This window comes from Lepus europaeus, chromosome 2, assembly GCF_033115175.1.
Source record: "Lepus europaeus isolate LE1 chromosome 2, mLepTim1.pri, whole genome shotgun sequence".
NCBI lineage: Eukaryota > Metazoa > Chordata > Mammalia > Lagomorpha > Leporidae > Lepus > Lepus europaeus.
In genome coordinates, this window is record NC_084828.1 from 97,543,733 (window position 1) to 97,566,026 (window position 22,294).

The window sequence follows — 22,294 nt, forward strand, 5'->3', positions numbered from 1 at the left end:
CCATTACTTCTTGGAGGACGTTAGCTGAAAATTAGCACATCTGCATCTAGTTACAATTCCATTTTTCTCTGGCTTGAGTTTCGTTGAACACACCCAGACACTGCAGGGATTTGGGGAGAGTTTGCTCCAACAAATACCCTTAGTAACATTACCTGTTTGCTCCATCTTCTGTTCACTGAGGCAGCCCAGGACAAGTTCCCTGTCAAGTCTTAGGGCCAGGAAGGTGGGTGTTCTCCTCAGAAGTAATTCTATTTCTTATTCATAGACACACGTGTTCTGAAATCCATCAGCTTTCCCTATTCATTTTCATGGCAAAAACTGAGACCAATTTTTTTCCCAAATCTCATATGATGGGCTAAATTGTATCCCCATTTCCTCCTCCAATTTATATGTTGAAGTCCTAATGTTCAGTGCCTTAGAATGTCACTGTATTTGGAGATAAGGTCTTTAGACAACTAATAAATTTAAAATGAGATCGCTAGTGTGGGTCTAAGCCAGCCTGACTGGTGTCCTTAAAAGAACAGATTAGGACGGACAAGAATGTACCAGGACATTCATAACCAGAGAAAAGACCACATAAAGAGGCAACAAGAAGGAAGCCATCTGCAAGCCATGGAGAGAGGCTCCCAAAAAGTCAACCCTAACTGCACCTTGAACTTTAACTTTCTGTTATTTAAGCTCCCCAGTGTGTGGCATTTTATGTGGTAGCCTTGGCAAACTAATACAAATTTTGGTTCTAAGAAGTGTGATGTCGCTGTCACAACGACCTCAAAATGTGGAAGTGGGTTTGGAAGTGTATTCTGAGTAGAGCCTGGAAGCGTTCTGAGGTGTGTGTCAGAAGAAACGTAGATTTCTCTGAAGAAGTTGTTCGTAGAAATATAGACGTGAACGTGATTCTGTTGAAATCTCAGGCGAAAGTGAGGAACTTGCTACTGGACATTGGAAGAAATGAAATCTCTTTCACAAAATGGCAAAGGACTTGGCTCTGTTGTGCCCTGGCGTTCTGGGGAAGGTTGAAATTGTGAGCAATGATCACGGATATTTAACTAAGGAGCCTTCTAGATAAAGTGTTGCTGGTGTGGCTGGGGAGACAGACTTGAATGGGTAGGAGTGTAAGGTAACAGACTATCTGTTTGTGTGCCCCTAAATTCATTTACTGAAATCTGAATTCCCATGTGGTGATATTAGGTGGTGGGGCCTTTGGGAAGTGATGAGATCACGAGGTTGGAGCCCTGTGAATAGCACTATTGCTTTTAAAAGGAGACCACATAGCAGGGACCCAACAACCACCTGCATCTTCACCTGCTGCCTCCCAGTGTGATAGAAGTAAGAATTGGGAGCAGAGGCAAGACTCAAATCCAAGCATTCCAAAATGGAATGTGAGCATCCCAAATGGCAGCTTCACCCCTATACCAAATGCTTGTCCCCCTATCTTTAATTAAACTAAAATACTCCTATACATTTCTCCATAATATTAGTTGGAAAACGTATAACTATATATATAGTATGACTTCAACTTAAAGTATATATTCAATTAGAAACTGAAGGTAGGGGCCAGCATCATGGTGTAGCATGTAAAGGCATTGCCTGCAGTGCCGACATCGCATATGGGCACTGGTTCTAGTTCCGGCTGCTCCACTTCTGATCCAGCTCCCTGCTAATGCACCTGGGAAAGCAGTGGGAGATGGCCCAAGTGCTTGGGCCCCTGCATCCACGTGGGATGTCCAGATGAAGCTCCTGGCTCCTAGCTTCGGCCTGGCCCAACCCTGGCTGTTGTGGCCATCTAAAGAGTGAACCAGTAGATGGAAGCTCTCTCTCTCTCTCTCTCTTTCTCTCTCATTCTCTCTCTCTCCCTGTCTGCCTTTCAAATACATAAATAAAATCTTTTTAAAAAAAACTTGAAGATAAATTCACAAAATTATTAGAAACAGTTATTTGGGGGTTATGAAATCACAAATAATTGTTTTTTTTTATTTAATTATTTTTGTGTTTTCCAAGTCTTCTACAATGAAAGTATATTTACAAATCTAAAAAAAAGAAAAAGGAGCCCACGGAAAGCTCTGTTACTCTTTCCAACACATAAGAATATCAGAAGTCTGGGCCGGCGCCGCGGCTCAATAGGCTAATCCTCCGCCTGCAGCGCCGGCACCCTGGGTTCTAGTCCCGGTCAGGGTGCCGGATTCTGTCCCGGTTGCCCCTCTTCCAGTCCAGCTCTCTGCTGTGGCCCGGGAGTGCAGTGGAGGATGGCCCAAGTGCTTGAGCCCTGCAACCACATAGGAGACTAGGAGAAGCACCTGGCTCCTGGCTTCAGATCACCGCAGTGGGCCGGCAGCAGTGGCCACTGGGGGGTGAACCAACAGAAAAGGAAGACCTTTCTCTCTGTCTCTCTCTCTCTCACTGTCCACTCTGCCTGTCAAAATAAATAAATAAAATAAATAAATAAATAGAATACCAGAAGTCTGCAACCTGGAAGAGGACACTAGAACTTGACCATGTTGGCACCCTGGTCTTGGACTTCCCAGCCTCCTGCACTGTGAGAATACATTTCTATGACTTATAAGCCTTCTAGCCTGTGGTATTTTGTTATGGCAGCCTGAACTAAAACTCCTGACCTCATTCCTGTTTCATGCTATTGATGCAGTCGTATCTTTGTTTTAATCTATTCCTTCCCTCTTACATTTACTTTAACCCACTGCATTCTAGATGGTCATCAAACCACGAACAAACTACCCTTGGACACTATCACTCTTGTCTGCAGCTTCTGGTCTTACTACCTTCAATAGATGATGCCTGGAACCCCGGTGTAATATGTGGAGGAGATTTGTGTGGGACTTTTGCTAAGATTTCTTTAAGATGAATTTGGACTCTCTTCCAAATGTTTACTGACATCTTTATATGAGCCTTTTATTCCTCCTATTGTTATCCTTACTGTTTTATTTCCAGTGAAAGATTGACACTTGATTCCAGACTGATTAAGATTTAAAAGAATCTTATGAACTGGCTTCGGGTGGCTATTATTTATAGAAAGATGGAAGTTGGCTTTTTTAAAGAAGGAGCTTTAGTATTAGTCAGACATCCCTTTATAGCCACAAAGGTCATTTCAGTAGGAGAAAGAAGAAAGGGGAAGGATATGAAGCGACACAGGCTTTTTAGGAAGGCTGGCAATGAAGTCCATAGGCCCCATGTGTCCTTGGGGGAAGATGTGAGCTTGCAGTCCCGGGGGCCCACTCCCAGGCAGCTGTGCTTACAAACGCTAGCCCTGGAGGCCAGCTGACATAGGCTACCTCGTGTCAGCATTTGTGAATGGTGCACAGATAACTGATTGTTACACGAACTTTCCAAGATGCATGTGCTGTGATAGAAAGGTATTCTCCCAGCATCAGCTGTTGATGTTGGTTAATAACAACCCAGATATTAGAGTATTCTGCGAAAACTTAATCATCAAACCATACAGTATGAGAAAATATTCTTTAAAAATAATATTGATTCCTAGATGTGTTCTGATAATTTACTTTGGGGCAAAAAGGAGCAGGGTTCTGCTGTTACAAATTTCAAAGCAATTTTATCTTTAAAACAGATGTGATTCTTTTCAGTATGGCCATGGGACAAGGGAGCCACACCCAAATATATTTCATGAAGGTGCTGTGCTTTCTTTTCCTAATATTTCTCTAGAATTTTCAACCTTAGAGTATGTGATAATTCCTACCTGACTGTATTATACTAAACCATGTTCTTTTTTTGCCTCCAGCTGTGGTAATGGGAAATAAACAAGGCTGGTATTTACAACTCCATTTTCTTACTTGCTGAAATATTCTGTGATTTTGTTCTCTGATTGGATTCACACAATTACTGGCTTGCTATTTTCCAAGCTATTGAGCTCAGGTTGCAACTAGATCAGAATTCAACATCCAAGGTTGCTCACTGGAATGATCCCTTCTGTGCCATAATTCCTGTATTATCGTCACTGATTTCTGATAGCAAAGGGCAACCTAATTTTTAGTTCTCAGAGCTCACTTACATATGTTTATTACACCTAATGTAGAAGACTTTGTTCATGCATGTATCATCTAAATCACTTCTTAGGATGTTTCTGCTTCTTCCAAAAATGGAAAACTATATGAATCTGCATATATTTAATTTTCAGGCTTGTTATAATAATTTTAGGCAAAGGGGTAATTTGATATCAATATAGACTTTGAACAAATAGCATTATATCCTTCTGTGATATTCAGAAAACCTTGTATTAAGTACCATAGATGGAAACATGGAAACATGTTATATTTGCAAAGATGAGTTTTGTCACATTTGCAGTAAAAGGGTTTTATTCTTCAAACTTTCTGTTTACTTTGGCTTCAACACAGACACTTTTGAGAGACCTCTGGCTGTCAGGAATTGTTAGGCACACGTGTTTAAGTGTGTGTGTCTGCATATGAAAGAGAAAGAGAGGAGACTGAGTGAGAGAGAGAGAGTTTTGAAACCACTAAAAAAGTTAATATTAATGATATGCTTGCATCTCTTTTTTGCCAGCCGGTTCACATTAAAATCTGAGTAAAAGGGGACAGGTATTTGGCTTAGCAGTTAAGACACTGCTTGCATGTCCACGTCCCATATTGGAGCTCCCTAGGTGCAAGTCCTGGTTACATGCTTGATTCCAAATTCTTGCTAATGTGCATCCTGATATGCAAAAGTAATCACTCAGGAAATTAGGTTCCTGTCACCTACATGAAAACCTGGATCGAGCTCCCCCTCAGCTCCCAGCTTCAGCCTTGCCCAGCACTGACTGCTGTGGGCCATCCATGTAATGAATCAACAAATAGTAGCTCCCCGTCCCCACCCTACCCCAATACACACACAGTTTTCAATGGGAAAAAAAAAGGATATTTCCATTTAAACATCTGGGGAAAAATAAAATTAGAGGCCACGTTGCAAATAAAAATGAAGTTGAGTTATGATTTCCACGACTCTCACAGATTTGTCAAATTTTGTTGTTTGGTCCACTAGTCATCGGAGAACATGGAGCACTTTTGTTGGCATTACTAGGTGGGCTTTGTTTGAGGATTCTGAGGAACTGTCCAGCATTCTTTGAAGTACTGAGTAGCATCAGTTCATCTCAAAGATCACTTGTGTCTAGTGGCAAAAGGTCCAGAAGTCAACGTCTGATATGTGTAACTTTAAACTTGCAAAAGAAGTGAATTGTATTCATTCTGGTGCTCACCTTGGGGTACATAAATGCTCTGAAATGCTCTTGAATCAGTGTGATCTTTACAATATCTTCAGTGACTGCACTGAGAAAACCAGAAAAAAATGCTACAGAAAACATTAAATCCTGACCCCTTTACTTTACTGTGCTGCACAGCTATCTCCAAAGTACATTTAATATGATATCAAGGGCTATTTGATACATGTAGAATTGTGATTCTTTTTCATCAAGCTTCCACGTCATGAATTCGTCCCATACTGTCTCAAGCTCTATCTCCCATTCCCGCATGTTCCCCATATTAAAAAAAAAAATTTTTTTTGACAGGCAGAGTGGACAGTGAGAGAGAGAGAGACAGAGAAAAAGGTCTTCCTTTGCCATTGGTTCACCCTCCAATGGCCGCCGCGGCTGGCGCGCTGGGGCCGGCGCACTGCGCTGATCCGATGGCAGGAGCCAGGTGCTTCTCCTGGTCTCCCATGGGGTGCAGGGCCCAAGCACTTGGGCCATCCTCCACTGCACTCCCTGGCCACAGCAGAGAGCTGGCCTGGAAGAGGGGCAACCGGGACAGAATCCGGTGCCCCGACCGGGACTAGAACCCGATGTGCCGGTGCCTCTAGGCAGAGGATTAGCCTAGTGAGCCGCGGCGCCGGCCCCCATATTAAATTTTAAGCCATTACTTGAATTTCTCTGAAGTTCAAGATGAAAGAAACCTATTTACACTCTTCAGCAAACTACCACCATCAACAATATTTTTGTCATTTACACACATTAAATCTAAAAGAGACAAGTTCAAGGGTTAGGATACCTGTGTCACACATCAAATATGGAGTTCCACTCTCTGGCTCTGGCTCCCAACTCCAGCTGCTTACTAATGCAAACCATTTGAGGTAGCAGGTGATGGTTCAAGTAATTAGATTCCTGTCACTCACATGGGATACCTGGATTGAGTTCCTAGATTCTGGCTTCAGCCCAACCTAGCCCTAGCTGTTGTGGGCATTTGGAGAGTGGATCAGTGGATGAGAGCTCTCCATCTCTAGCTCTATCTCTAGCTCTATCTAGCTCAGGCTCTATCTATTATCTCTCCAGCTCTAGCCCTAGCTCTATCATCTCTCTTTCACCCTACTTCTCAAATACATAATTTTTTTTTTAATTTTAAAAGTATAGTTTCCTAAAAATCAGTGTTTCTCTGAATGCAGAAGCTTGAAAAACATAATTTCTGAGTTGGTGGTATTCTCTTAAACTTGCATAGTTTTGAATTTATTGCTCATTCTGCATTTTCAAAGCCTTTGGTTCAGCTGCCAAAAATGCATTGAAAAAGTAAATCTTTTTTATAAGTTCCCTTAGGCTCTATCATGACTCACTGGAAATAGAATCAAATTTCTCCGAGACTATATTTTTCCATTGTTATCGGGAGAAATGGGTAAATAAGAAAAGGAAGGATCAAAATAAATAAAACTAACTTTACTAAATCATAAATGTGTAGAATACATTTCTGAAATATTTGTAAGAAACATTAGTTATTCATACCCCAATTTTATAAGACAGAATAGATCTAGTATGTTCTTACATGGGACTTCATAATTTGAGGGTGTGATTAATGGTATTATTTTCTATATCTTACTTTCTACAATCCAAATTCCTTATTTTGTGCTTATTGTAGGATAATGATGTACTAAATGAAAAAGATCATAAAATCTGTTTAGTATGTAAACTGACAAATTAGGTTTACAATTGTAAGATCTGACAAGTAACTATGTGAATAAACAGTCCTGGGGCAGAAACTGTGTTTTATTCCTAACAGTATCCCTACCCTTAACTTCTACCCAGACTCTCAGAATATCCTCAACAGATATTTGCTGAACAAGTCAGTACAAGTTTCAATTATAATCATACATTAGACATTATAGCCAAATTATTACAGTCATCCTTTTAGCATATTTTTTCCTCCAAGATTTTACACAAATTTCACATTTTCTAGGTTTGGGATTAAATTCAAAACTAAAACTTCTGGGGAAACATAATTTCTCCCCAGGCAATTTCCCCTGGTCCCTATGGTCAAAGTCCTTGTCCGCATTACCAGACCTCTCATAAACCCTGACAAGCCACTCTCCTGTGCCAATTTTCACGCTTCATCACAAGAACAAGATGAGTGATGTTACATTAAAAGACTTTCTGTGAATGTGTAACCTTTGAAAGCTGCTGGGTCCCAAAGACAGGGGCATTCTCCCTAGAACATTGCTTTTGATCTATAGTACATTTTATAATTAATCCACACAAAATGAAAGATAAGCATTAAGATCAAGTCATTTTGCATAAACTAAGACGTTAAAATAAGATAATCCAACATTTTCCCCTGGATCAACTATAGCCAAATGCAAAGTATAGCATTCACAGGGTTCAAGTTGTCTAAGGACAAGGTAAACTAACAGTAAGAATGGTGAGATAGAATCACAGAAAGTTCAAATTGTTTCAACCAAAAAAAAAAGTCTTTTGATATTAAAAACAACTAAACCAATTCCTGTTGGGTAGCAAAGGCTTTAAGGTTGATTTTTTGTTTTTTTAACTTTCATGTATTAGATCAGCTGAATAACAAAGCTAATATCTTATTAATATGAAACCACTAATGCCATAATGAGTGTTATGAAGTATTAAAATCATTATCCACTGAGATAATGCTAGATAATCACTAAGCTGGGTGAATGCTTCAGCCTGAACCAACAGTGTGTGCAGTACATCCATTGGGAAAGATTGGGCCTGAGTGGTTATGGCCTATTTTTATAGCAGGTTTCCATGACAAAGTCCCAAGATAGGCAGAAATGACCATCTTTATTTTATCTCTTGAAGAAATGATATGCAAAAAGCATGATCCAGTCACCAGCACTTTACAGCACTAGAAGAAAACAAAAACATGCAGCTTTTGGTTCAAGACAAAGGGAGGTTGGTTTTCCTTTTTGCTTTAGTCTTGCAGGTATGTCTACGTTTAAAGCACACTACTGTCACTTGATTTCTGAAATTAGTTGACACAAATGCAAGGCCACAGAAGTTCTTTATGTGAATAAAGCATAGCCAACACCTTTTATTATTAATGATACCACTTCTGTCTCTCATCAGAGCTGAAATTCCTCTTCTGGTCAGGAGAAAGATGATAATGTAAGAGCCAGAGCAGCTCTGTCTCACTGGTGTCAACTTGTCTTGACATTAAAAGATCCTTGGCTCCACACAGCCCTATGAATCCAGGAAATCAGCAGCTAACGGACAACTGGGACCTTGGAAGTAAATAAGGTTTTCTTGCATACAAATTTCAGAGGATGTAAAATACTCCCTAATACTGACTTAAAAATTATATACATGCTACTAAAGTTTTAATGATTTGTGATCTTTTTAAAATTTACTTGTATGAGTGAAGTTGACATCTTTTGATTATTGTTTATAGTCTTTGCCTACATTCCTGCTGAACTATGGCCTTTTTACTTCTTACTTGTTAAACTTTTTATTTAGTAGGACATTAAGCCTTTGAGTGTAATGTAAATTAAAAAATCTGTTATCTCAAAAATAAAAAAATATATAAAAATGTGCATGTATAAAATATTAATATAGGTGTTATAAAGATAATGTACTTGTATAATATATAAAATGCATGTTATAGTTATAGCATTACAAAAACATTTAATGTTAAAAGAAGATTAATAATAGGCCACCTAATGTCTTCCTCTTGCAATATGTCAGGATAATTAAAACCAGGAATGGACATTTAGCCTAGTGGTTAAAATGCCTACAGCACTGTGGGTGTGATCCCTGGCTCATCTACTGACTCCATCTTCCCTCCAATGCAGACTCTTGGAGGTAGCAATGATGGCTCAAGTAATTGGGTTTCTGCCACATACAAGGGAGAGCTTAATTGTGTTCCTAGTTTCTGGCTTAGGCCCCAGCTTAGCCACAGCCATTGTGGCCTCTGGGGAATGAACCAGTAGATGGGAAGTTTCTCTCTGAGTGTCCCTATGCTTCTCACATAAATGATACAAAAATTTTCAGAAGCAATTAAATTATATTTTATATTTAAACATTTAAAATTTTTAATACTTTTAAGCTTTGAGAAGAATTGCATGAAAATTTAAAGATTAGCTTCTGCTTTGAAATAATTTATGTTTCAATGAAAATTTACTTGATATTTCCCCCTACCTCCCATTGTTTTGTTTATTTGAAGGGCAGAGAGATGGAGACAGACAGGCAGAAATCTGTTCACTCATTCCACAAATGCTCATAACAAATGCTGACTCTGGGTCAAGGTTGGGGAGAAACTGGGAACTGGAAACTCAATACTGGGTCTCCTACAGAGGAGGCAGGAACCCAAGGTCTTGGGCAATCACCTGCTGCGTACCAAGGTGCACAACAGTAGGAGATTGGGATTGGGAGCAGTGCCAGCACTGGAAACTAAGCACTCTGATATGGAACATGGGCAGCCCAAGCAGGATCTTAATTACTGCACCAAATACCTGCATCCGAAAATCCAAATTTTAGACAGTGAGATTACAGCAAAAAGAGAACAGAATTGAGCACTTTATCAGGAAAAGCTCAGGACAAAAGTTGCTTTTCTCTCAACTCTCAGAACTTTCCCCATTATTTCATGTAGAAAAATCTGTTTCATTATCATACATCACAGAGTCTTCAAAAAATGTATACAGTTGGAACATATAAATTCATTAGGTATTTCCTGAGTGACCTTTGGAGAAATCTTAAGTAAGACAATGCATATTAGTCACAGAAATTGTTGCTTCATTGGATGAAGCCACAGTGGATGAGCCACACAAAATATTGCTGGACATAAAATCAGTTCTGAAATTACAAATATTTGAGTTTATTTTGCTGTAGAACATGTTCTCTGAAATTGCTCAGAAATCAAAACGGAGAAGGCTAAGCCCCTTGTTGAATACTTCCAAGTATTGGATTAGCAGGTAAAATGAGGATCACACTTTCAATAACTGTTGATCATGTGGGAACACGTGCATACCGCCCCAAGGCTCTGAGTGATGTAGATTTTTACCACTTCCTTTTACAGCATAATTTCATATTTTTGACATGAGAAAAATAAACCCCTAATAAAAACCATTTGCTTTTAAGCAAATCCAGTCTATTTTCACAGATTTATGCTGGTCTCTAATAGCTGACTGACTGTAAATGACAGTAACACTGGTTCATTTCCTTCTCCCTCCAAGATTCTGCCACAAAGCTCACAGAGCAGAATCTGAAGACAGTCGAGTGTATTGTGATACATCTTTAGCTGCCAACCTGGATTTAACCCATCACCTGTATTGCACAGACTACCTGAAAGTACATGACTCACAGCATTTGTGTTGTCATTTTTTCCTTCTCCTCTCTCTCCTCCCTCCGTTCCTACTTTCCCTCCTTCCTTTATTCCTAATTTTTTTCTTCAACACTTAGTAAAAACTCATTATCACTGTTCAGACTTTTGCCATTAGAGCCTGTACTTCTCAGAACAAGTGTTAGGCTGACACACTGGGGCTCAGTCAGGTTCACTTTGGTCCCTGCTTTCATGCTTTTTGGCACTTATCCTTCATGTGAAAGTCTTTAAGTTAACTTAAGCTTTTTATATAGATTTTTTTTTAACTTGCAAGGTGAGTTTGGGTCTATTTGAACCTGTTGGATTGGAATTATCTTTAGTCACAAAGTGTAGGTTATTTTCAGATGGGGCCTAACTAATCAGCTTGAGGACATGGGATTAGCCCCAGGATGTTTCACTTGAGCATGGAAAATGGATAAGCACTAGAGCCCAGAGAGCAGATGGCCAATAGGTAACAATGTCGAGAGGCCCATCATAGAAGTCAGAGCACAGGTTACCTTAGCCACTTCGCAGCTCTAGCAATTTCTCTGATTACATTTCCTATTTTGTTAATGTTTTCATATTATATGGTCCCACGCACGCACCATCATTTAAGTCCATCTCAAGACTGATCAAGAAGCCAGGCAGGAGGAATGACTAATGAACTTGACAAAAAGTCTTAGAGGGTAGGTGAGACTGATTAAAAGTAAGAGTCACGCGTTCCCATACTAGAGTTTTTAAATGGCATTTACAATACTTATTTCATATAAAAGAAAATAAATGCATCCTAGAGATTCAGTATGTCTACAACCATGCATCTGTCCTGGGCTCCTGTACATGTTTCTAGGAACTGTGGTACCAATATGTGTGTCTCTTGTAAATGTAGTAACCAGGTAGATCAACATTGCCTGATAGTGCCAATTTAAAATATTTTATTTTGTGTCTCTCAAAGTGCATTTCTGGCCAGCATTTCAAATCACACAGCAAATGGACACATGTCAACTATCCAAATTGAACAGTACCATAGGAGGAAAGCAATCTCCTCTCTTGAAAAACAACAGGTGTGTTTCCGTTCTTCCTCTGGGGGTCCTACACTTCACCATGGGACAAAACCAAATAGAATTGAGAATATCATACAGTGGTTAAGAGAATCAGAAAAGCATCTTTGAATTGGATAGATCTGGTTCAAATCTTCATTTTGCCACTTATTATTGTGTATATTTAGCCTTGTTACTTACTCTCTGAGCCTTAGTTTGCCAATTTGTTTATTGGTAATATCTACCCTTGCCTTTGAAGGTTGTTTGGGACATTATATTTTAAAAAAAATAAAAACAAGAACACTGGTTTGCACATGGGCAATGTAAATTTAAAGTTAAAATTATTTCGCTGCAATGAAATAGTTTCAAATTTATGAAGAATTTAAAAATCCCATTTGCCAGCTTTATAAAATCTCATTGCAAAAATGGAGCCCCTTCCCAACTCCAACCCCAACACAGCCACCTCACTCAACTGCTATATCTCTGTATTCAGAAGAAATTATATGTTTCAACCCCCATTTAGTCCTCTGCTCTTTCTATGTTAATGCTCACAAAAGTGTCCTCTTTTTAAAAGCAATAAGAATTGAGCCATAGGAAAGTGTTCGGTGGTGGTTGCCAGCTTCAAAGAGAAGTAAATATTCTGTTTCCCTGGGTGAGTGGGGGTTGGGTGAAGGGGTGGGTCAAATCTTCAGCATCCTGATAACTCCCCCCCCACACACACACTCACACACAGTCTTGTAACTAATCCCAGCCTCCAGTAGTTAGAGTCATATCCTGTCTAAAACTCTACAAATTCAAACCCAGGCTGAGGTCCCCCTCAGCTGAAGTCGGTTCACGGAGGCTGTCCATGCTGAAGCCAAGTCTTTACAGTGCTTCAATAGCAGAAGAGCTCACTGTCGTGCTTGTTAGCGTCTTGCTCCAGTACACAGAAAAATTGATTCTTTTAGCAGGTCAAATTATTTTTGTATTTTTCTTTTCCCATGCACAGTAACTCCATTCTTTTACCTGGTCAGTTCCTTTAAGGAAGATTCAGTTAGCGGAGCTGCATTTTATTATCTTCCGCCACCAATGCATGCTGCAGAGACAGTTTAATTCTTAAGGAGAGAATCATTTAAGTGTGACCTATTGTGTTAGCCTGGATGCTTTTCATATCAAGCACTGAGAGTTAAAGAGGTCTTTAATTTGTCTAAACCACATTGATAATTTACATTGAACTTAAAGTGCCCACTGCTTTTTTCCAATCAGCTCAACTATTCCCAGATCTTCTAAGCTGAATTTCAAATAATACAGACTCTTTCATTAATGTCTCTAAAAAGGATACCTAGTCTAACACAATAGCCCATAAGAAGATAGTCACATGGCTAAAATAACTTCTCAAATTGTACATTAGATGCCTTAATGACTTCTCAAATTGTACATTAGATGCCTTAAAGACATTTCACCTAATTAGGACTCTTACAACTTAACTTTAGCACTCATCTATAGTTATCCACTAGCACTATCACTATGGTTGTCCAAATACACAAAAGCAATACAATTCCATAACCATGGCCTACAAAGTAAAGGTTTGAGGCTACAGTTTCTTTCTGGTTGGATTTTTCCCTTAAAACAATGAAATCCATATGGAAAGAGTATTAACAATATGATTGACGGTAGATACAGATCCCACCTGCACACAGGCCAAAACCAACCCTGTGAAATGTAGGAATGTGGGTAGAAAGAAATGATAGTAAAAATAGTGATTATAGATTAATATAGTGTATTTTCGAAATTATCTTCTTGACCCTTCAATATGCCTGGGAAGAATATACTTTTTTTCTTCCTATTGGAAAGAGAACAGTGGAGAGATTTGAGTTACCCAAAATTCTAAAAAGATAATCTGCAGCGAAGATGAACTGTGGGCCCATTTAACAGCAATGTCCATATCCAAACTGTGATTTCAGACTGCCAGCCTTCTAATGAGTGTGAACTTGGGGATCTACGTGATCACACCCAGGGCTTCTGTTTGCAAATACTGATGGCAGTGGGCCAGATCAGGAGGCATGACCCACAGTGGTACACTTGCTAACCGCAGTGAGGCTTCATCCAGCGTGATCCTGGTGCAATTCGTCAGGCATGTTTCTTGGCCTACAAGCACCTTGTATGCTGTGCTTTATGGTGATTTTCCATAATGTGTGCCTTCAATTTGGATCATCTATTATGACTGAGATTCAATGAAAACATATTTAAAACAAAGTTGCTTGGGGAAGTTTGTGGGGCTTTTAAGTTTCTGTTAAAAGCTTCTGTGGGCCCAAAGCCTGCCTTTTGCCATCTGCTTGGGTGTTGTGTTATATTATCATTTGGCTTATTCTGATACAGGCAGGGTGAATGAGATGGGATGGGAGAGCATGCATGAGGAATCCAGAAATGTCTTCTGCTTTCAACAATCTGTTTGCAAAACCTTCTCATGCAGAGGACACTTCTGCTGGACTTCAAACAAAAGAGTCCACAGCCTGGATTTAATAGACATACTTTGCTTTGTCTTTTATTTCCCCCCACATCTAAGGGTGGCCTATTGCTCTCTACTCACGTCAGTGTTCAGTTAGCGAGGCTGAGAAGAAGAACTACCTCTATTGTTCTAATCCAAAAATAGTGAAATAATTAAAATAAGAACATGCTTTTTTAAATCAACTAGATAATAACCTAGAAACTAACACAGCTGACATACATTTGCCCTGTGTCTAATGATTCTGTCAGGTCTAAAAACTTTTTTTTGAATGTGTGGAGGCATTCAAAAAATTTGGGTAAAAGGCTTGGCCCTGAATAAAGAGATGTGGAAACCTATTGTGAAGCTGCATTTCCATTTTCTATCTTCTAATCTCCTTGACTCGATCTTCAGCAGGCCCCATGAAGACCTGAAATAGAAGCAAGAGAAGCCTGACTGTCCTATTCTCAGGCCCTTCCACGGCTTTGCAGTGGGGGGGGGGGGGGAGTGAGGGCCAGGAAGCTGTGGATCCAGAGACTCAGGTGTTCCTCTCTGTCAGAGGATGCTGTTTTTCCCTTACATTTAAGCCTAACACAATTCATAATTATGGGCAGATTATTCTGTTACCTCCTAGTGATCTCTCTTCTATAAGAAGGGAAAGTTCATCAAGGCAGGTCCATGTGTGTCTGGTTCACCACGGTTCAGTGGATCCTGGAATGTGGCGGGTGCTCCTTACATATTTTCTCCATAATAAATGTAAAACAACATGTAGCATGGTTCCTTATACTTCTATGTGCTTTCATGTCTAGTTTTCACATTTCACTATTCCATGTGAGGCTCTCAATAGCGTGGAGACAGAACAGGCAAATATTATCTCAAGTTTATGAATACAGAAAATAGGTGGGGTTATCAGAACTCATTGTCTTGCGTGGTCTCCTCACACACTGCAGAGTACTGCTACATCGAGCCAATGGAGGAACACAAAAATAATGAGTGTGACTTCCATGGCTAAATTATAAAAGATATTGAGGCTTTTGACTGACCTTCTTGGATCATGCACATGATAGGAAACTAACTGTGGTTAGTCCTGTGGTTCACACGGCAAGAAATGAGGCCTCCTGCCACTAGCCCGTGGTAGCATCAGCAACGTAAATACCTTGGAAGCCAGTTCTCCAACCCCAATCACACTTTCAGATGTACAATCTTGGTCAATATCTTAGTTACAACCTCCCGAGGGACCCTGAGCCAGAACTCCCCAGCTAAGCTGCTCCTGACCTTGGGATTTACAGAAGCGATGGTTGATGTTTTGGGCCTCTTTGTTACAAAATAACTAACTCATACTCCAAGTCTCAGAGAGGAATGACAACGCCTCATCTTTTCCCCCATTGTTCCCTTCTTCACCACTGCAACCTCCCTGCCTCCTGCCAAAGATGCCCAGGTGTGTGTGGAGTAAATATGGAGAGAACACAGTATGGAACTTGTGCTCACTAGCACCCCAGATTTTTTCACTGCAGCATCCTCTAATAGATAAATTATTACCATTCACATTGTCTAGAAGAAAACAGAGCTAAAGAAGCTATTCAAGAAATCAGACAGCTTCCCTCTGTCAGAGTTAGCTGCCAAATCTTTGTCAAAATCACAGTAACTACTTGGCCAAGCCTGGATGCCCCAGAAACTCTGTTAACTCAAAATTTATGCTAAAATGTTCTAACATAAAATAGGAATAAATCTCCCTCAAGATGTTGAAGGGACTAAGTAGGTCAAAGGTGCTATGAGAGTTGGAGAGCCCCAATTTTAATTGCACTTTGGGCTTTTAAGCATAACATGTTTCCACTGGACCTGCTCTAGTCTTTACATAGTAGAATTCTGAACAAAGTCATATTTATGCATTAATCACAACACCACGGACCAACATTGTGGTTACAGCAATTTAAGCCAACACCTGCAACACTGGCATCCCATATGAGCACTAGTTTGAATTCTGGCTGCTCTGTTTCTGATCCAGCTTCCTGCATATGGACCTGGGAGGGCAATGGAGGGTGGCCCAAAATTCTTGGGCCCCAGCCACCATGTCGTGGAGACCTAGATGTAGTTCCAGGTTCCTGGACTTGAGCTGGCCCAGCCCCAGCCATTGTAGCTATTTGGGGAGTGAACTAGCAGATGGAAGATCTTTCTCTCTCCCTCTCTTTATGTAACTTAACCTTTCAAACAAATTAAATAAATATTTTAAAAAAAACCACACACAACACCAAACATCAACTTGCCAACAAAAGCAAGATCATCTACCAATCTATCCCCCTCCCCCCCAGTTACTCCTGACACTGTCCTCCAACTCTGACAAAACAGCTCAGGCAACAGTCCTTAAAAGAAAAGTCCCCGTGAGTCCACATGGTTTTCCCACTTTGCTCCCCACTACACTCTCCCTGCATGAAATTTTTTTTTTTTTTTTGACAGGCAGAGTGGACAGTGAGAGAGAGAGACAGAGAGAAAGGTCTTCCTCTTGCCGTTGGTTCACCCTCCAATGGCCGCCGCGGTAGCGCGCTGCGGCCGGCGCACCGCGCTGTTCCGATGGCAGGAGCCAGGTGCTTCTCCTGGTCTCCCATGGGGTGCAGGACCCAAGGACTTGGGCCATCCTCCACGGCACTCCCTAGCCACAGCAGAGAGCTGGCCTGGAAGAGGGGCAACCGGGACAGGATCGGTGCCCCAACCGGGACTAGAACCCGGTGTGCCGGCGCCGCAAAGCGGAGGATTAGCCTAGTGAGCCGCGGTGCCGGCCTGCATGAAATTTTTATAACAACCCCTTACAGTGGTTACCCTCGGGGGCCCAGCTTGTACTCTTCAAAAGAGTAGCTGACCAAATTGTGTGGGCTTACAGAGAAGAATTCTTCAGAGTTCCCCAGTGGTAATGGATAAAAGACATTTTTCTAATGTAGGTTATTCAGATTGCTTCTTTAGTTATCTTCATTTATTTAATTTGACAAGCAGAGAGACAGAGGGAGAAAGAGAGAGGAGAGAGAGAGAGAGAGAGAGAGAATCTAATTGGCTGGTTCACTTTCCAAATGCTACAACAGCAGAGGTTGGATCTTGCCAAAGCCAGAAGTCGGGAACCCATTCCATGTCTCCCATATGGGTGACAGGGACTCAACTATTTGAGCTATCATCTATTACCCCCTAGTATGTGCATTAGTAGGAAGTTAGAGTTGAAGGTGGAGCTAGAACTTAAACATAGCCACTCTGATATAGAATGCAGGCACCCAAACAGTATCTTAACCATAGACCCAAACACCCATCCCTGTATCTGTTTCTCTTCTTCTTCTTCTTTTTTTTTTTTTTTTTTTTTTTTTTTTTTTTGACAGGTAGAGTGGACAGTGAGAGAGAGAGACAGAGAGAAAGGTCTTCCTTCCGTTGGTTCACACCCCAATTGGCCGCAATGGCCGGAGCTATGCTGACCCAAAGCCAGGAGCCAGGTGCTTCTCCTGGTCTCCCATGGGGTGCAGGGCCCAAGCACTTGGGTCATCCTCCACTGCACTTCCCAGACACAGCAGAGAGCTGGACTGGAAGAGGAGCAACCAGGACAGAATCTGGTGCCCTGACCAGGACTAGAACCCTGGGGTGCCAGCGCCGCAGGCGGAGGATTAGCCTAGTGAGCTGTGGCACTGGCCCCTGTTTCTCTTCTTATCACAGCCATACTTGTTACTAATGGAAGGTGAATTTTATTGAAAGTGTGAATTTACTATTCACAAAATCACATTCTTTCTTTCCTAGTGATTGGAATTCCCTCAGGTGTTTGTCTGTGTACTGGAGGAAAACACCTTAAAATGCTGGTTGCCTTGTTTAACTTCATTCAGTTAGTGCCATCCCATACCCATCTCTGTGAATTCCAGATACTTCTGCACATGCTCTAGGCAGGGAGACACAGTGGCTAAGAGAAGAATCCCAGCCATAAACTATATGATCTGAGACACTGTGCTGAGTTATTTACTTTCTGTGAACCTCAGTGTCTCATCATGGCATATTGAAAAGGTTAAATAAAATTGTGTATGAGAAAAATTTTTTAAATAAGTTTATCTTCTTAATTTTAATTCTTATTTAATTTTATTTAATATACAAAGACAGATAGATCTTCTATCTGCTAGTATACTCTGCAAAAGCGCTGAAGAGCCAGGGCTGGGCCAGGTGAAAGCCAGGAGCTCAAAACTCAATCCAGATTTTCTATGTGGGTGGCAGGGACCCAAGTACTTGAGCCATCATCTGCTGTTTCCCAGGGTGAATGTTAGTAGGAAGTTGGATTGGACATGGAGGAGCCAATACTCAAACCAGGGACTCTGATATGGGATGTATCCCAAGCATCATCTTAACTGTTTGTGTCAAATGTTCATCCTGAGAAAGAATTTAAAGTATTTATTTTTATTTATTTGAAAGGCAGAATTACAGAGAGAGAGAGAGAGAGAAAGAGGCAAAGAGAGAGAGAGAGAGATCTCCCATCCACTGATTCACTCTCAAATGGCTGCAATGGCCAGGATTGACCCAGGCCGAAACCATGAGCCAGGAGTTTTATCCGAGTCTCCCACCTGCCCAACCACTTGGGCCATATCATCTGCTACTTTTCCCAGGTGCATTAGCAGGGAGCTGGATTAGAAGTGAAGCAGCTGGGACTTGAATAGTAGCCCATATCAGATGCAGGCATTACAGTGGGTGGCTTTACCCAATAAGCCACAATGCCCACTCCAAGAAAGAATTTTTTTAAATGAGAGCTAGATTTAGGAAACATATTGCAGCAGTTCAGCATGTCAAAGAAACTCTTAGAAAGAAGTATTAGCAAGCAAATGGTAGACTCTGTTTCAATAATCATTGCGGTCTTAACTTGACCTATGATCCTAACCACACTTTAGTTTGTGTACGAAACACCAAGAATCAACAGATAGATGGTTAGATTTGGTATCTATCATGAAGAGCTGACAAATCTCACATGGTAGTGAGATACTGAGAGGAGTATAAACACAAGGGATCCTAAAAAGTTATTAAAAAGAACCAAACTTTGGCTTTAAAATATTTTTACACCAAGATAAACTTATCTCTAAATTCCATTTTCCCACTAACTATTTTATTTGGAGGACTCTCATATGTCAGTCAACTCTCTAAAATGTTAGATGATGAGAATTTCTGTGGATAAAGTTAATTAGAGAAGGCAGATTAGGGAATATGGGGCTGAGCCATAGTAGGTATCAGTTGTCAAGTTAGTCTTCACCAAAAGCTGACAGGTGAAAAAGTATGACACCCTTCATGAATTTTCATATCATCTTATTCATTTAACAAATGTTTAGCCGTTGGTTTTTAAATGCCAAGCAATGTTCTGTGTCTTGGGAAGAATAAAAGGGAATAATTCAGCAGGGGATGGGGGGTGTTGACCTATGAAACTTTGAAAAATGGTATTTTTTATTGGAAACTGTAAGACTAAAGATGTAACTACACAGTATTTACCATTCTCTAGTTGGTGAATTTTCTTGTGGAGGTAAAGGGTAACAATTAGGAAATTACTGTACATATAAACTAAGATTGACCAAACAAGTAAGCACATGGTGCCTGATAGGAACTGAATTTCACTCATTTTTGGAGTAGGTTACAGATGAGTTCTCAGACAAGGCTAGAATGAACCTTAAGTCTTACTGGGTTAGATTCGGATACATAGTGTGAACTCATGTTTAGCTGATGCAGACATAGAGGGAGAGATGAAGAAAAGAGATAGATATGTGTGTATTCCTGGGTTATTATAGCCATGTATTTCCTAGATCTGTCTAGTGAAAGGACCTAAAGCAATGACATCCAGTAGCAATGAGCGCACCAGTGTCCAGTCTTTGATTTCTAATACCACATTCAATAAAAGGAACCAGAACTCCTTGGAGGAATGACTGATTCAAAGGCAGGGGCAGGAAATACACAAGATAAAGCTGGTATACCTTTTTTTTTTTTTTTGATAAAAGATAAGAAAGTACTTAAAAGACAAAAGGATAGGAGCTTGTCAATGACACCCAGGGACTAATCTGAAGGCTGGAACAACTTTACCAAAAAATAAATAAATAAAAATAACATTTATTTTTTGGATTATGATCCAAAATATAAATAAACTATCAGTGAGTTCATGCTGATATAGATAGATAACTGAATAAATAAATGAATGGGAGGGAAGAGATAAGTGTCCATACAGAAAACCTTCAAATAATTTATGTAAATACTTTGTCATCAGAGGTAAATTCTGAATGTGCTTAGTAATTTACTTCCAGAGAGTAGAGATTATAAGTGGGTAGGAGTAAGCTGACAAGGGAGAAACCTGTCAAACACTTCTTCAGTCAAGTTCATATTATTAGTGAGAAGTCGCGTTGGTACTATGTACTCTGGATGTCAGAAAGACAGTTTACTTGAAGGTCTTCTTCCCCACACATGTAAACTCCAGTACAGCCACGAGAAAGCATCAGACAAACCCAAATGGATGCGCTTTCTTTTTTTTTTTTTTTTTTTTTTTTTTTTGACAGGCAGCGTGGACAGTGAGAGAGAGACAGAGAGAAAGGTCTTCCTATTTGCCATTGGTTCACCCTCCAATGGCTGCCGCGATAGGCGCGCTGCGGCCGGCACACCACGCTGATCCGATGGCGGGAGCCAGGTGCTTATCCTGGTCTCCCATGGGGTGCAGGGCCCAAGCACTTGGGCCATCCTCCACTGCACTCCCTGGCCACAGCAGAGAGCTGGCCTGGAAGAGGGGCAACTGGGACAGGATCTGTGCCAAAACAGCTGCCCACTACTTCCCAAAACTGTCAAAGTCATCCAAAGAAAAGGAACATCTGAGGAAGTGCCACAGAACAGGAAAGCCTAAAGACATGCGACATCCTGATGCATTGTGTATCCTAGATGGAAACCTGGGATGCAAAAAGGGCTCCAAGAAAAGCTAGTGAAATTCAAAGAAAGTGTAGAGTTAAAAGTGTACCAACACTGGTTCCTTATTTGTGGCAAATATGCCATACTAAATAATGTAAGATGTTCACAAGGTGGAAACAATATGGGAAATATATATATACAGAAACTATCCATATTATTTTATCAACTTTTCTGTAAACCTAAAACCATTCTTTAGAAAAGTTTATCTAAATTTAACTTTAACAAAAAAACAAAACAAAACAAAAAAGAACAACAACTCCGACATTATCCTTCCCCTAAATCATCACAAAAATGTAAGTGCTGTTGGAAGCACCATGGGAGAAAGTAGAGGGCCTGAAGAAGAACACGATGATGTGGAGGCTGGCTATGTGCTAGGAGGGAAAGCCCTCCTGGAAGGGAGCCCTGGATGTGAAGGAGGGAGAGTTTAAGCTCAGAGAACGGCATGGAGACAGGGGGATGGTGCACTTGTTGCATGCAAAGGAAACAGCAGGTGCAAGGGGCTCCCGCCCTGTGCTGCACTGAAGGGCTCTGGTCTCTACTTCCCAGTCATCCTCAGGGGTTAGGTTCTAGTCCCGGTCGGGGCACCGATCCTGTCCCGGTTGCCCCTCTTCCAGGCCAGCTCTCTGCTGTGGCCAGGGAGTACAGTGGAGGATGGCCCAAGTGCTTGGGCCCTGCACCCCATGGGAGACCAGGAGAAGCACCTGGCTCCTGCCATCGGAACAGCGCAGTGCGCCGGCCGCAGCGCGCCTACCAACGGCAAAAAGGAAGACCTTTCTCTCTGTCTCTCTCTCACTGTCCACTCTGCCTGTCAAAATAAAAAAAAAAATTAAAAAATTAAAAAAAATAAAAATCTCAGGATTTCAGTTTCTACCAGGCCTGCGTTTGAGTCTCAGCTTCAATAGTCACTGAATGTGTGCACTTGGAGAGAAGTTACTTAAACTCTCTTTGCTCTGGTTTTATATTATGCAAAACGGAGATAATACCTCCTACTTCACAAAGTTTTTTTAAAAATTCAATGAGATAATGAACATAATCTGCTCAGCACAATATTCAGCTTGATAGTAAGTATTCAAAGAGTGATAGCTATTAATTGTTGTAATATTATTTTCACCCAAAAAGTGAGAGAATGGATGGAATTATGCAAAAATTTTTCTTCCAACTATAAGGTTTGATGGACCGCTAGCTATAGGTATTAGCATAGTTTTCTGCAGGGAATGGGCTATTTTTGTTATGAAAGCAAAGCGATAACGTACTTCTGTAGAGAATATAGATATAGGAATCTAAGTTTCAGACAGAGCTAAAATCCTTTGGAAGGAAAGCTCTGAAAT